Source organism: Galeopterus variegatus, unplaced genomic scaffold, assembly GCF_000696425.1.
Source record: "Galeopterus variegatus unplaced genomic scaffold, G_variegatus-3.0.2 Scaffold11, whole genome shotgun sequence".
In the NCBI taxonomy this organism is placed as follows: Eukaryota; Metazoa; Chordata; class Mammalia; order Dermoptera; family Cynocephalidae; genus Galeopterus; species Galeopterus variegatus.
The window spans coordinates 1192394-1198518 of NW_007726122.1; positions in this window are offsets into that span (position 1 = coordinate 1192394).

Here is a 6125-nt window from a genome sequence, read left to right on the forward strand (position 1 = left end):
GGAAAAAAAAAAAAAAAAAAAAAAAAAAAAAAAAAAAGAGACTTTGGGAGACAGGATTGATAGGGGTGTCATAACACCAAGAGATAAAGTAAAATGAAAACCAAAGCCTCTGAGTCCATCTTCAGGGCAATCTAAGTGATGGGAGCAGAAGCCAGAGTGCTCTGATCTGAGGAGGAAATGGGAGAGGAGAGATTATGGAGAAACACATGAAAAGTATTTTTTAAAGGGCCATACTAGAGAGGGACCCAGGTCAAGGGAGGTTTGTGGTTTTTCAGTGGTGTTTTTAAGATAGGAGAGACCTGAGCATGTTTGTGGCTCTAGAGAAGAGAGAGGTTGGAAAGATAGGAAAGACTGGGAATTATCAATCAAGTGACCTACCAAGGTAGACAAGAGGGCATTGCAATTGGCAAAGTTTCTCAAACTTTCAATGTATACAAAAATCACCTGGGAATCTTGTTAAGATTCAGATTCTGGTTCAGTAGGCTTGGGGTTGGGACTGTGAGTTTCCATTCTAATAGGCTCCCCGGTGATGCTGATTCTGCTGATTGGCAAACCACACTTTGGGTAGCAAGGTGCTAGAGCTCTGAATTGCAATTGTGTGTTCATTTGTCTCTCTCCCTCACTAGACCCTGAAGCAAGATCCTTCCAGATAAGCCCTACTGTCTAACACAGGACCTGTCATATAAAAGTTTGTTGAATGCATTGAATATATAAAGATGCTCATTAGATATTACCTCTAACTGTGAAAAATTGGGGAGGGACCCTAAAAGTACAATCACACAAGACTGGGTAAGTAAATTATAGTACAAGTATACCTTGGAATATTCTGATGAATTAAAGTGGTCATTATGAACTCCATGTGATAATATGCTGAAATTTCTATGATAAAATTTTAGGAAGCATGTGAATTTTTAATTATATCATGATATCCACTGTGTGGTGTTATGCATTTGGACAAGAACTAGAATGGAACAGAGAAAATTAAGCCAGTCTGATTTGTTGGGATAATAGGATCATAGATGAATGTTTACGCCTAGATTTCTGTTGATATTATAAAAATTCAGGCAAAAATAGCACTGTTACCCATATGAAAGAAAAGACATTAAATATGGATAGTCTAACTGTGTAAAATCAAAACATGATACCTGATGGCTTAGATTTGAGATTGTACATATTGTTTAAAAATATATACATAAACTTTACGCAGTCGCTCTTATTTTGATTTGACAGCTTCTCTTTTCCTTTGTCCCTTCTTCCCTTCCTTTCTTTCCTTTCTCTGTGCCTTCCCTCTCCACTCCCTCTTTATAAGATATCTCTCCCTTAAGGAATTCCCATACCCAGTGATATCTCATCAAAGGAGCATATGAATAGCTGACATTATGTAATGCTTTGACATTTGGCATTCCCAAGGCATTACCCCACCCCTGATGCAGAATAAGTTGTCAGAGCATGAAATTGGTATTTTTACATATTCTTAATGTACAGATGTCACTCTGAAAACCATTCACTAGTATTATGATTACATTCTTTGTCTCATTTTCTTTCTATGCCAAGATCTGTTCTTGTGATTTCTTTTCTTTTGGGAATCTCAAAGAGGGAAGACAAAACTTTAATAATCCAGTTTACTAATTCTGCCAAAAGGCAAAAGTAAACTTTTAAGTCTCTGACCATTTTTGGCAATGACGCTTCTGGCACAGGAGCAAAGATGTAACAACAAGAACCAGATGCAAGCTGGAAATACAATCAGTGGCCCACTTGATGGTGCCAGGTTTCTCAGCATGTTCCAAATCAAATATGCTTGAAGTTTACAAGTTTGTTATTCTGTGTTAATCACATAAATGAACAGCCTAAGCTTGTGGGAGGAACAGCATGCCTAAAACATAATAACATTGCAGAAAATACACAAGATAAGAATCAGAAGGGGTTTAGACACTTGGGTCCATCCTCCATGCTCAGCAGTACCCCTATAGGATGGGCATCCAGTCTCTGTTTGAACACTTCCAGTGATGGACATCTCACTACCTCAGGAAGCAACTTGTTTCATATCTGGACAGTTGGCAAATACTGCCCAGGATCCTTTCCTTCTAGCAATAACAGCATTAACTTCCTTGAGGAACTGCTACTTCTTCATTCTGTGTGGCTCTGACAGGACAGGCAGTCACAGGAGTATTCAGCCTCCTTGGCCACAGGGATGGTGTGCTGCTCCCTGGCCTGTTTGCACTCACATCATTATTATTTGCCTTTCCCTTGTCTGTCTCTGTGTTGCAGAGGGTAGGGGGCTGACCCCCATAGGTGCTAAGTCTCAGGCTCCCATGTCAGCTGGGTTTTGATGGGTCTGACCTTTGGAGGCATTGGCAGGAGATTGGAGGGTGAGGAAAGGGAGAAGCCAAGGTCTTTTCCCCCTTCTCTCTCTGACTACAGCTGCATTTTTTCCATGGTTCAGCTCCAACTCCCACTGGACAGATCCACCATGGTTCCAACTTCCACTGGGTAACCCCAGCAACACCACCTTCTCTCTTTATCACCCCATCTTCGAGTTAGCAGTGGCTTCTAGCTGTTGATATTTAGGTTGCTTCACTACTCTCAGGCTTCTGATGCTCTTCCATCACTTGAGTATAACCAATAAATTCCCTCTGTTAAATATTGTACTCAGAGTGGTTTCTATTTCCTGATTAGATCCTGACTGATACAGTTCATCATATGACCCAGCCCTGACTACCATAGTGCCTATTTTTGGCCACAGCGATTGGCTCAGGGATGGGCATATGACCCAAGCTGGACCTATCAGAGTCCTTCTCTGGGGCTGTAGACACTCTTTCTGATGAGGATCACTGAGCTTGGACAGGGTAAGATTGGAGTCTGCAGCCATGTCTGTGATGTCCATCTGCATAGTTTGGAATGAAGCTAGCACAGAGAAAGATCTGGCAAGGAGACAGGAAGACAGCTAATGACATCCCTCAAGTTCCTAGAGTCCCTGAAGCTCTATCCTGAACTCCCATGCACATGAACCAATATAGTCTTTTTCCCTTAGGCTTCCTTGATTTGAGTTTCTGTCACTAGCATCCCCAAAATAAGCCTGACTAAAGAGACAGATTTAGTTAGTAAAACACTATTCCTTTGAGGCAGCCCAAATCTGCTTCTCTGTTACCTCCCTCCAGTCAGCTTGGTTCTCAACTCTGGGCCCACAGAAGTCTTGTCCCCTCCCCATCCCATGCAGCTCTTCCTGCCTCCAGCAGTAATTCAGGTCACCCTTTTTGCCCTCCCTGGCCCTGCTGCACCTCCCCGGCCCCTTCCCCAGTGCCTGATGTCTCTATGGCTCCCACTGCTTCTCTTAGGCTCTCTTCAACCGTGCTTTGCTGGCTCATCCTTGACTCTCCCCTCCAAGATGTGATGCTGGCAAAAGCCTCTGGCCCTAGGAACTGGCCAGAAGCATTTCTGGCCCCCCTTGTCAAAGAAGGGATTTGATGTCTGGTCTTTTCATGGCCCTCAAGATATGAAGGCAGCCTTTGTGTTCCCCTCATCTTCCTGTTCCTCTCAGGACCTTAGAACGCCCTGGCCTTCAATCATTCCTCACATTTTGAGGTCCCTGGTCCCAGGCAGCCTGGCACTCCCCACTGAGTGTGTTCAAGAAGACTACCAGAGATGCTATGTCTTCAAGAGATGGGTTCTCCTCGCTTCTTGGGCCCAGGGCAGAGGATCTAGAGGTGACTATTCACTGTTGCTCGAAGATGGTAGCCCAGTGACCACAGATCCACTAAATGTGGGCATTTTTATTTGTAATCATCACAACACACCCTGCAAAGTAGGTATTGTTATTCTCTTTTTTCAGACAAAGAACTGAGACTTGGAGAAGTTAAGCAACTTGCCAGATCACACAGCCAGTAAAGGGTGAAGCTGAGACTTAAGGCTTGAAGAGCCATCCCTCAACCATCTCCCCTTTTCTACTACTGCATGTATTTCTAGAAACCAAAGAGAGAGAGAGAGAATATCCTTCCCTGCTACAAAGTCCTGGTTGTAGAGATGCAAGAGGTTCAGTGTAAGGTGATTGAGATATTCAAGTGGGCATGGATATCAGATTTCTGCAAAAGGGAAGGGCTAAAAAACTGAAGTGAGGAAACCTAGTTTAAAAAGCGAGAAGCCAAAATCCATGGCCCACAGGATTTTGGCTTTGATTTACAGAGCACACCTACCTCAAGCCTGCACAACAAGTTAGAAGATGAGCCAAGAGTGTATGCAGGGCTTTTGACTGCTGGCCAGGGGCAATGATCTTTGAGCTGAAAAGAGGGACTGAGTCCTGGGCGGCACCAGTCACTTCAGCCAACATCAGTTTCAGATGCTTATGTAGCATTCCAGCCCCCACATCCCCCAAGCCTACCCTTACACACATACCAGCCAGGCTCCCTCAAGAACCCTGTCTCCCAATATGCAGATCCTGGAGTCCAAGAACTTTGGAAGCCTCTTTCTGAGACCTTTCAATCTACTGATGGAGAGAGTGAGGCCAGAGAGAGGAGGAGGCAGCCATGGTCACATAGTGAAGTTCATTTGTTTAATCAACAAACATTTATCACACACCTACAATCTGCCAGGCCTTGTGCTGAGCACTAGACAAAACCAGTCTGGCCTCAAGGAATGTTCAGTCTAGAAAAGAAAGAGAGACAACAAACAGACAACTAACCAATTACAAATTATGTTGAGTGCTATGAATAAAACAATGAGCTGTAATTCAGAATAACTGGTGTAGGGGGAGAACCTATGTAGATAAGGTCAAGGAAGGTCTCTCTGAGGAGACCTCTCAAGTGGAGACTCGAAGGATGGGAAGGAGCTAAACATGCAAAACCAGAGGGAGGAACATTCTGGGTAGAAGGAATAACATGAACTAACGTTCTGCGTTAATAATAATTTCTAACATTTATTTATTTAACACTATGTGCCTGGTACTGTTCTAAACACATTACTTATATTACCTCATTTATTCTTCCTAACAGCCATGTGAGGCAGGTGACATCATTGCCTCCATTTTACAGGTGAGGAGATGAAGCACACCCAGGTTAAGGAACTTGCCTTGCCCAAGGCTGAACAGCTAGTAAGTGCTATAGCTGGGATTCAAACCCAGCAGTGCAATTCTGGAGTCCATATGCTCAAATATTTTGCTATATTGACAGAGCCTCCTGACTTCTATTTCAATGCTTATTCCATGATCATGTACACATATATATGTACTTAGATATACACACTCCCAAGTTTCCCTTTCAGGAATTTGTATACAAATAAGGGACATCCAGAGGCACCTTCTTCAATAAAGAGTTGTTAGAATTGGGATGCCCAGGGGAAATTGGTGTTGACATCTCATCCTAAGGGGCTCTGTCACTCAGTCTATAAGTTTAGCTTCAGGTCTCATGTGGCAATTCCCTAGGTGTGCCCCCCAGTGCAGTGCAGAAACTGGTTGAAGATGAAGGTAAGGAGGGAAATGATGGCTCATTGCAGGTCTATTTGGGGCCTGAGCTGAAAGCCCAGGGCTATGGTAGACTCAACTCAGTGATATGTAGTCAGAGACTAGGCCATCATCCCAAAGAGGCAGGCCATGGGCCATGGTAGTCATGGAAAACAGCCAGAAAAGGCCAGACCTCCACAAGTAGCAATATGACCTAAAATTGGCAAGTTGCCAAGAACTCAGGGTTGCTTGAGACCCATACTGTCCCCTACCTGCCTTTGATTTCTTCATTCATTCGTGCCTTTCATTATTGATTAATTTTTTCATTTGGTCATGTATTCATTCATTCAACATGTACTCCATGTCTTGCATATGGCGATTCCTGTACTAGGCAATGGGGATACAAAGACAAGTAAGAAATGGTCCCTACTGTAGTGGAGCTCACAGTCTACTGGGGTTGGAAAGGGCATGATCCAGAGAAGACTTCCTGGGGGAAGTGACACTGAGCAGAGTCTTTCTGGAAGAAGCAGAGAGGGAAGAGCAATTTGGACAAAGGAAACAGCACGTGCAAAGCCACACTTGATGTGAGGGAGCCTGGCTTGGTTGGGTAAATGCAAAGCTTGCTCATACACTGAGTATGGAGAGTACGAATATAAAGGGGTGTGGGGCAAAGCCAAAGAGAAATGCGTTACCC